We start from the raw sequence: 10000 nt of genomic DNA, 5'->3' as shown, positions 1-10000 counted from the left end.
AGACTCCACAGACCCTAACGAGGCATCAGAAAAAAAAAAAAAAAGCCTACTCATAAATCCCTGCTAACGATGGCGGCAGGAAAAAGTGAGAAGGATTAGAGCAAAAAACGAAATATATGGCTTACAGTTTTTACCAAATTAATATGAAGAGGAATGGAAATTACACACACACACAAAAAAAAAACATTTATCTATCTTTGTATTTATCTATCCATGTATGAATGTATCTATGCATGTATATATCTATCTATAGGTGTTTTTATCTATCTATCGATCTTCCTCACGTAGGCAGAAAAAAAAGGGACGAAGGACTAGAGAGTGAGGGAAAAAACATGAATAATTACTCCCACCGGAATTATAATAGGTTAAAAATTATTTCAAGTAAATAAGAGGAGGAAGAGAATAACAGCCAATAAAAATTCATCGGTTAAGCTCTCCTAACAAGACCGCGAGGTAAAACTACAGAAGATTACGAAAACAGGGAGAAATATTGGTAATACACCCAGGCAACACCAATCGGACTATAGCTAACGAGGCATCTAATCTGTTAACAAGTGGAGGCCATTTAGCACTTTTCGTGTCGTCCTTTCCTTTCTCCAAACTGCTTTTATTTTCATGCTTTTCTTCAATAATTCACTTCGAATTTGGTACAATTGTTCCTAAGGCAAATATCCCCCGATCATCTTCGTTATTTATTTATTTATATGTTACACTTAAGGCTTTTACAGGGTCTCACGAGGTCAAAGGCAAAGCATACAAACACAATTACTTAGTGAAATAAGACAACGTGAATCCGTAGAGTTTATCATCTTTTGCGAGGATGGGCGGACTAAAGCTGTGTGGAGCCTAACATGCACACCCTTGTGAATGAGTCAATCTTTAATCATCATCATCATCATCATCGCCATCATCATCATAATCCCGACCTCTTCCCCCCCCAAAAAAAAAAAAAAAAAAACATTTCTTCCCAAAAGGATGTCCATTTCTTCCTCTTTTTATTATTATTATTATTATTATTATTTTTTATTATTATTACTAATGGCCGTGAAAATGCTCTGCGAAAATTTTTATTCAACCCACATGTATTTATAACGACAGCCAGAACCACAAAAGACGCTTTTATTTTTCATTTTTAAATAAAAATGGAGAACTTTGTATTTCCACTGACGCTTAAAATGGTATGACTCTCTCTCTCTCTCTCTCTCTCTTAATGGTGCTCTAAAATAACCCATCAACAAATTCCAACCAAGAATGCCAATTAAAAAAAAAAAAAAAAAAAAGACTGAGCACTTAAATTTTCAGTCAATACATAAAAGCACGTACGTCCATTCATATCCACAGGGGATTTTGATTTTAAAAAATAATTATGTCCAAAATGAGTGAAAAATTAACAAATAAACGTAAAAATACAGAAAAATGCATGTATGTAATCTATGTATGTATGTACGTATGGTGAGCCAGATGGATGTAATATATGTATGTATGTATGTGCGTATGCATGTACGTAGGGATGGATGGATGTAACCTATGTTTATGTGTATTCATGTGCTGTACGTATGTATGCATGTAAGGATGGATGTAACCTATGTATGTATGAATGTAGGTCTGTATGTAAGGATGGATGTAACCTATGCATGTATGTATGTATGTATGTGTAAGGTCTTCACAAATATAACCATTACAAACAGACAAAATCTGAACTTATCTAGACTACAGACGAAATGTCTCTTAATTTTATTCGTATCCATAACTAAATTATCATTTACTGAACTGTTATAACGCATAAGGAGTACAATGTATTCCTAACAATAAATAAATAAATAAAGGAGTACTTATATATTGGTTAACCGCACAGGAAGAATTTTTTTCTCTCTCTCTCTCTCTCTCTCTCTCTCTCTCTCTCTCTCTCTCTCTCTCAAACTGCTGCACAAGAAATTTTTGGAAATCACATATATTAATCTATCAGTCAAAACACACATGAATATATACTAATTTCTTCTCGCTCTCTCTCTCTCTCTCTCTCTCTCTCTCTCTCTCTCTCAGGACACTAAGAATCCTATCCACCTCTCTCTCTCTCTCTTTTTTTTTTAATGGTGCTCTCAAAATGTCAGGGTTGAAAACTGAAAATTGTGGAAAGCAATTATAAAGCGGTGTTTTGGTTCACATTATTGGCTTAAGCTGATAATCTGTTTTAGCACGCTTTAATTGTTTCAGTCCCCCCCCCCGTCCCCGCGCGCAAGCTCTCTCTCTCTCTCTCTCTCTCTCTCTCTCTCTCTCTCTCGGTTTGTTAAAAAAAATACAGGAGGAAGTGATTTGGTGACCTTGCGTTGTTGTTGTTGTTGTTGTTGTTATTATTATTATTTGCTGCCCCTTATTTTTCTTCTTATTATTATTAATCATTGTAATTATCAATATTATTTGCTGCCCCTGAATTACCATTATTATTATTATTATTATTATTATTATCATCGTTTTGTCAGGGTTGTTGTTTGATATACTGTAAATTTCTCTCATAAATATAAAAGTTCTTGTCGTTTATTACTCTTTGTCTCATCTTTTCATATTACTTCACATTTATTACGTTATCTTGGAATTCTTAGCTTGTAGAATAGATTTAAGAACAGACAGACAGACAGACAGGTAGACAGAATGATGGACAAATACTCAAACAGAAAGACCGACCGACCGACAGACAGACAGAGATGGATCTATGATGGTGGTGGTGGTGAAATGATGGTGATGGTTGTGGTGAAACAATGGTGGAGGTGGTGGTGGTGATAAAATGATGCTTGTGATGATGGTAAAATTATGGTCATGGTGGTGGTGGTGATGATAAAATGAAGGTGGTAGTGGTGGTGGTGATAAAATGATGGTGATGGCGGTGGTGAAATAATAATGATGGTGGTGAAATGATGATACTGCAGGTGGTGGTGGTGGTGGTGAATGGTGATGATGATGGAGCAATGATGATAGTGGTGTTATTTCAAAGATAAATGTACACATTTATGTGTAGCCTGGGAGTTCCGTATCCCTACCTGCTTGTGTTAAAAAATCACCTGAGAGTCTGTAGTCATTTGGGTGTTAGTGAAGGGGAAAAGAGGATATTAGAGAGAAGAGAGGAAGAGAGAGGCAAATGAAGAGGAGGAAGGCGGAGGGAGAGGATGGGGAGAGAGGAGGGAAGGAAGAGGGGAAAAGGAAGGGAAAAAGGCGGAGGGAGAGGATGGAGAGGAGGGAAGGAAGAGGGGAGGAGGAAAAGAAGGGAGGACGAGAGGGGGTAAGGAGGCAAGGGAAATTGAGTGGATGGAACGAAGAGGGAGGAAGGGAGAATATGAAAGGAAAGGGAGGGGAAGGGGGAGGGAAAACAGGGTGTAATGGAAGGTGTGATGGTGTATGGAAAAGGAGAGAGAGAGAGGAAGGAAGGAATGAGGAACAGGATGAAATGGGAGGGAGAAAATTGGTGGAAATGAAACGCAGGGGAAGAAGATAGGGATGGAGAAGGGTGATAAAACAGAGAGAGAGAGAGAGAGAGAGAGAATGGAAGGAGGGAATGAAAGAGAAAAAAAAGGAAAGAAAAGTGAGACTGAAAAGAGATGAAAGGATGGGAAATGGGAGAAATGGTAATGAAAAAGAGGGGAATATGGGAGGAAGAGTGATAAAAAGAGAAAGAGAGAGGCCAGAAACGGAAAGGTAAGAAAGGTGTACAGGAAAGACAGGTACAGGAAAGACAGTAAGAGAGAGAGAGAGAGAGAGAGAGAGAGAGAGAGAGAGAGAGAGAGAGAGAGAGAGAGAGAGAGAGAGAGATGGGAAGGAAAAAAAAACGAAGAGGTAGAAAGTGAGGAAGAATGAAAAAATAAGGAGGGAGGGAGGAAGTGAAAGGTAACAAAGGAGAGAGAGAGAGAGAGAGAGAGAGAGAGAGAGAGAGAGAGAGAGAGAGAGAGAGAGAGAGAGTGTCTGGACTGTAGATTCACGAGAAAACTCTGATGGGTGGATGACATATATAGATAGATAAACAGACAGACAGACAGACAGACAGTTAGATGGATGGATAGATACATAGGTAGACAGACCAACAGAGACAGAGATACATAGACAGAGATATTAACAGGGAGCGAATACTTGAAATGAGGCATATATATATATATATATATATATATATATATATATATATATATATATATATATAATATATATATAAGATAGATACCGTAGATAGATTGATAGGTAGATAGACTGATAGACAGATGTAGACAGAAAGGCAGACACACAGAGATAGATAAATAGACAAGGAAGGTGAGAGAGGTGAGAGAGAAGGACAAAGAGAAAGAGAGAGAGAGAGAGAGAGACAAAGGGCTAGAGAGAGGGAGAGGACAAAGGGAGGGAGGGGGAGGAGGACAGGTGTGCCAGGTAACTCAATTAATGGTTGGATTAGTACACCTTTACCCCCGGTCGTGAGAGAGAGAGAGAGAGAGAGAGAGAGAGAGAGAGAGAGAGAGAGAGAGAGAGAGAGAGAGAGAGAGAGAGATGATGGAGGTGGGATAGGTAAAAAAAAAGATGGAGAGAGAGAGAGAGAGAGAGAGTGGTCAATAAACTTATAGCTGCTGTGATGCCTTTTCCTGAGCCTCTAGAAATTTGAGGAATGGAGGAAAGAGTGGAGAGAAGGTAGAAATAACTCTCTCTCTCTCTCTCTCTCTCTCTCCCTAACTCATGCCTTCCCCTCCTCTCTCCCTTTAACCTATATTTTTTTTTTTACATTTGCCTACTCCTCCTCTCTCTCTCTCTCTCTCTCTCTCATTTCCCGGAGTAGATACACAATAGATAAGCATATAAACTGAGATAGATGGATGAAGACATACAGACAGACAGACAGGCAGACAGACTTAGATAGACAGACAGACAGGCAGACTAACAGATAAAAATATATAGCATAGGAACCTGAACAGAACCAAAAATGTGTATGTATGAATGTACAGTATGTACGTATGTCTGTAGGTATGTTTATGTACGTATGTATGAAGGCAGGTGCGTAGGTAGAGATGTGAGTAGTACCGTAACTAAGTAGGTAAGTAGGCAGGCAGGGACATCAGTAGATAAATACATAGGTATAGATAAGGTAGATAGATCGGTGGACAGATAAAGGCAGGTAGATAGGCTGACAGACACATGGCCTAAGTAGGTAGGTAGGAAAGTAGGTTAGGTGGCAGGAGACGCACAGGTAGGTAGGTAGGTAGGTAGGTCGGTAGGTAGATATTAATGTATGTATGTATGTAGATTGGTGGAAGGATGGATGGGTGGGTGGTGTGGTACGGTAGGTAATTCAATACGTTGGTAGGCAGGTAGGTAGGCAGGAAGATAGGAAGGATGTAAGAATAGTTTTATGGGTTGGTAGGTAGGCAGGCAGGTGGGCATAGTGAATAATTCAAGTGGGTAAGTAGACAGGCACGTGGGTAGGTAGGAAGGTGGTAGTTTAGTAGATTAACAGACAGACAGAGGTAAGTGAAGCAGACAGACAGGCAGACAGACAGAAAGAGAGACATAGACAGAGACTGGCAGACGGGCTGAAATATTCAAATTATCCAGATTTTCCTACCATATTCCCCTACACACACACACACACACACACACACACACACACACACACACACACACACACACACACACACACACACACACACACACACACACACTACAATCACAAAAACAACATCTACCACCAAAACTACAACCCAAAACACACCATACGAGAAACTACCACAACTACCACAACCACTACCACTACCACAACTAAATACCACAATCAGCTCCCTACAAATAACCTACGGTACATTTTCAACAACCACAACTACCACAACCATAACAACAACTATCACAAGTAGTCACAACCACAAAAGTACTACTACCACTACCACAACCACCATTACAGCTACCACAACTGCCACCACAACCACCCCTCAAGCAACTGGGCTACTCCAACCACAACCACCACCACAACTACCTCTCAAGCAACTACTCCAACCACAACCACCACACCTGTCACCACAACCACCACAACTACCACAACCACCACAACTACCACCACACACGGCAATAAAGCAGTCTTGTCTCGTTCGTCTCCATAAATTTTAATCTCCTGAGTTTCCCTCTCTCTCTCTCTCTCCCTCTCTCTCTCTCGATTTTTTCTTCCTTCCATCTCTTTCCTTCCTCCTTCTCTCTTAATTGTTTCTTTTTTCCCCTAATCTCTCTCTCTCTCTCTCTCTCTCTCTATCAACGGTATCTCCACTCATTCCTTTCCTGTTCTCATTTTCTCTCCCTTCTCTCTCCCTCTTCTTTGTATCCAATTTCCTTTCCCCTTGATCTCTCTTTCATCTTTATTCTCTCTCTCTCTCTCTCTCTCGACTTTACTTTCTGTTCTCTCTCTCCCTTATCTTCTTTCTTCTCTCTCTTAAATATTCTCTTTTTCCTCTCTCCCTTCCTCTTCTTTCCCTCCCTCCCATTTTCTCCCTCTCGTTCCTCATGCCTTCTTTTCGTCTCTCCCTCTTCTCTCCTCCTCCTCCTCCTCTGTTTAAACATTCTCTCCCTTCACTCTTTCCTCTCTCTAACATTCTCTCATTCCTCCCTCCCTCATCTCTTTAAGCATTCTCTTTTTACTCTCTCCCTCTTCTCTTTCCTCTCTCCCTCTTCTCTTTCGGCATTCTCTCTTTCCTTCCTCCCTTCCCTTCATATATAATCTATAAAAATAAAATAAAATAAAACGAAATACAGTATATACAATGAAATTCGCTCAAGGAGGTAAGAATATCGACACTAATAATCAACTATACTCTTTTCACTTTTACTTGGCCTAAAATTGCCGTCTTCCCATCTTGAAAGCTGAGGTATGGCAACACATTAACAATAGAATATGATGCTAGTCACGAAGAAGTGCTTTGGAAAGTATGCAGAGAAGAGGAAAATAATGTTAAAGTTTTTCAAGGCAAGGTGCACACAGAACACACAGAGATAAAATGAGATATAAATTGAGAGATATATTAGGGATAGGAAATGACACCTGTATCTTATAATTAATGTGGTTACCTGTACTACTGACCCTTGTATAGTTGACTGGCATGTATCTCTCTATCTAACTATCTAACTAAGCATCTATTTGCCTAACTTAACTAAGTTTGCATTACCTTTCACTATAGACTATACACATTCAGATATAACAAAAACAGCAGTACCACCCTTTTCTGCCTTTCCAATAAAATTTCCCTCATTTAGTCTTTTCCCAAGGGTCATGGTAGCTGTCTTTCCTTTGCCTGCCCATTATAACATCCGTGGGGACTGGTGGGTGGGGGAGAGCCTTCCTTGTTTTTATCTTTGTCTTACACATTTAGGTTAGAAAATATTTGACATTTTAGCGCAACAGGTAATATCGTTAACAGGTAAACAGGTCTCATGTTATATTTTTTGTTTTTTGTTTTCTTCAATAATCATACGAATTTTCTCTTTGCCGTCATTGTTCTTATCTCCTTCCTTAACTGTTTCCTTCCCCTCCCCCTCCTCTTCTTCCTTCTCTTCCTCCTCCTTCGCTCCAATTCTCTGTTTATTTTGCAATCTTTTTCCTTTCATTTTTGCTCCCTCCTCCTCTCTCTCTTCACCTGATTTTTTATCTTCCCTTTTTGCTACCCTTTCTCCTCCTCCTCCCAGCTCTCCTCTCCTTCTCTCTTTTCCTTCCCCTTAATCCTCTTTTCGTTCCCCTTTTTCCTCTTCATCCTCCTCCTCCTCCTCTTATCTTTCTCTAAATCCTTTTTTTGTTCCTCTTCCTCCCCCTCCTCTCCCTTTATCCTCTTCTTACCTTCATTTCCTTCCTCCTCTCTTTGCCTCCCTCTCAATCCTTTTTTTTTTCCTTCTCTTCCTCCTCTCCCTTGACTCTCCTCCTCTTACCTCCATCCTCCTTTCTGCCTTCCTCTTTTTCCTCTCTCCCTCCTTCCGTCCCCTTGACTTTTAACCCCCATCAGAGTTAAGATGCTTCTCTTCATTTTTCCCTCCCTCCCTCTTACCTCCTCTCTCTCTCTCTCTCTCTCTCTCTCCCTATTCCTTTCCACCCTTCTCTCCCTCCTCTACACTCTTTCCCTCCTTGTTCTCCCATCCTTTTTCGATTTTTTCTTCCTTCTCACCACTCTTTCCTCCCTCCCCTCCCCTCTTCCCTCTCAACTGTTTCCTTCTCTCTCTCTCTCTCTCTCTCTCTCTCTCTCTCTCTAATCGGATTCAGAGGAACAGCACCCGAATACAAGCAGGAAAAATATCACCCTCACCATGTACAAGTCGCTAGTCACACCTCACTTAGTAAATGGCATACAGTTCTGGTCACCGAATTAGGAAAATATATATAAATGAAGAAACTGGGGAGAGTGAAGCGAAGGGTCCTGAAAATGATACGAAATAGATGGAAAAAACACACAAAAAGGAACACTTAAAGCAGAAGCAAGCGTTTCAATTTTGCAAAAACTATCAATCAAAGAAAAACTATCAAAGTAAAAAAAAAAAAAAGCAAAAATGTCGAATTATATTTATCTATCTTTCTATAGCCCGACGCTCTAATCCCGCAATGGGTGGCCGCAGACAAAACGCCTCCAAGTCGCTGTCACCCACCATTTGACTGCCCTCCCCCAACATACTCCCCCCTCCCTCATATACCTCTCAACTCTACTTTGGCCTTAAACTCTTATTTCTCAATACTGAATGCTGAGTTGTAACAATAAATAAAATATGGTGCTAGTCACGAAGAAGTGCTATGGAAAAGACGTATAGGCTAGCTACTAGTAGTTATATCACTGTCTTTTTCCGCCGCTCAGCTACGTGAATTTAGACGCAAAAATGTGAAAAATGCAAAAATATGATGCTTTAGATGAAAAGAGTATATATATATTTTTTTTCATTTTTCTCATTCGTTTTTTTTACTCCGTTCAGATCAGCCGCTGAGCTACGTGAATTAAGACCCACAAGGACTGAAATATGAAGCTTAAAGTGAATAAACGTAGTATATATTTTCTTTTCGTTCTTTTCGATTCTCTCTTCTTTTTTCCAACTTTCTATCTTTTCTTCCTTTCAGTTCTCTTTTCTTACTTGTTTTCTGTTCTTTCTTTCTTTCTACTTTTGTTTTCTTACTTTTCACTTCTTTTTTTCTTACTGTTTTCTCCACTCAAACCAGTTAATACCGACCTGAGGCAAATCCCTATGCCACTCTGTATCCAAAACCAGGGCAATGCAGAATATACTTTTCTTCTTTATTTTTTCCTTTAAAGTTTCCATTTCCATTTTTTATACTCGGAATCTAGATAATGCACAATACACTTTTTTCATATTTATTTTTTTCCTATAAAGTTTCCATTTCCTGTTATTTTAAATCTAGGTAAAGTACAATATACTTTTTTCCTATTCACTCTTTCCTATAAAATTTCCATGACCTCTCTCTCTCTCTCTTTCTATCTCTCACTCTCTTTACTGCATGGCGATCTTTCCCTCCTTTTCCTGCCGGTTTATTGAAGGGAACGGAAAGACTCGGAAGTATTTTTGTTTCTACAGGAAGAAGGAAGTTGAGGGTTCCATTTTAGGGGTCTTCGTAACACCTCTTCCTAACCTATTTATTCAGAATATTACACTCCATTTAAATATTACACTTCATACACAGCATATTACACTTCATTCAAAATAATTCGCCAAGACAGATGCGTTACGAAAGCCGCTTAGAAACTACCGAAACCGTGTTGAAACTGGCCCTTCTGAGAGAGAGAGAGAGAGAGAGAGAGAGAGAGAGAGAGAGAGAGAGAGAGAGAGAGAGAGAGAGAGAGAGAGAGAGAGAGAGACTTTCATTTGGAGAAGCCTGGGATATACTACGTTAACCCCTTCAGACCAACGACCAAATCCTACGCTTATCCTGACCCCATCTTAATCCTATCTTAAAATCTTTGACTCACGGGAAGATGTTGCTGTTGTTTGCTTTCATTTGTACTCTTTTTGT

General features: G+C 39.6%; 1 protein-coding gene across 1 annotated transcript in view; it reads right to left on the bottom strand.

Moving 5' to 3' along the window:
• Positions 1 to 10000, bottom strand: part of LOC145398753 (discoidin domain-containing receptor 2-like) — a 105895-nt gene that overhangs the window by 50851 nt on the left and 45044 nt on the right. The gene's annotated exons all lie outside the window — the stretch shown is intronic.

This window comes from Coenobita brevimanus, chromosome 1, assembly GCF_032717465.1.
Source record: "Coenobita brevimanus isolate Jiangsu-jjx chromosome 1, ASM3271746v2, whole genome shotgun sequence".
NCBI classification, from domain to species: Eukaryota; Metazoa; Arthropoda; class Malacostraca; order Decapoda; family Coenobitidae; genus Coenobita; species Coenobita brevimanus.
Note: the sequence above shows the minus strand (reverse complement) of the source record. Positions and strands in the feature narration are given on the sequence as shown.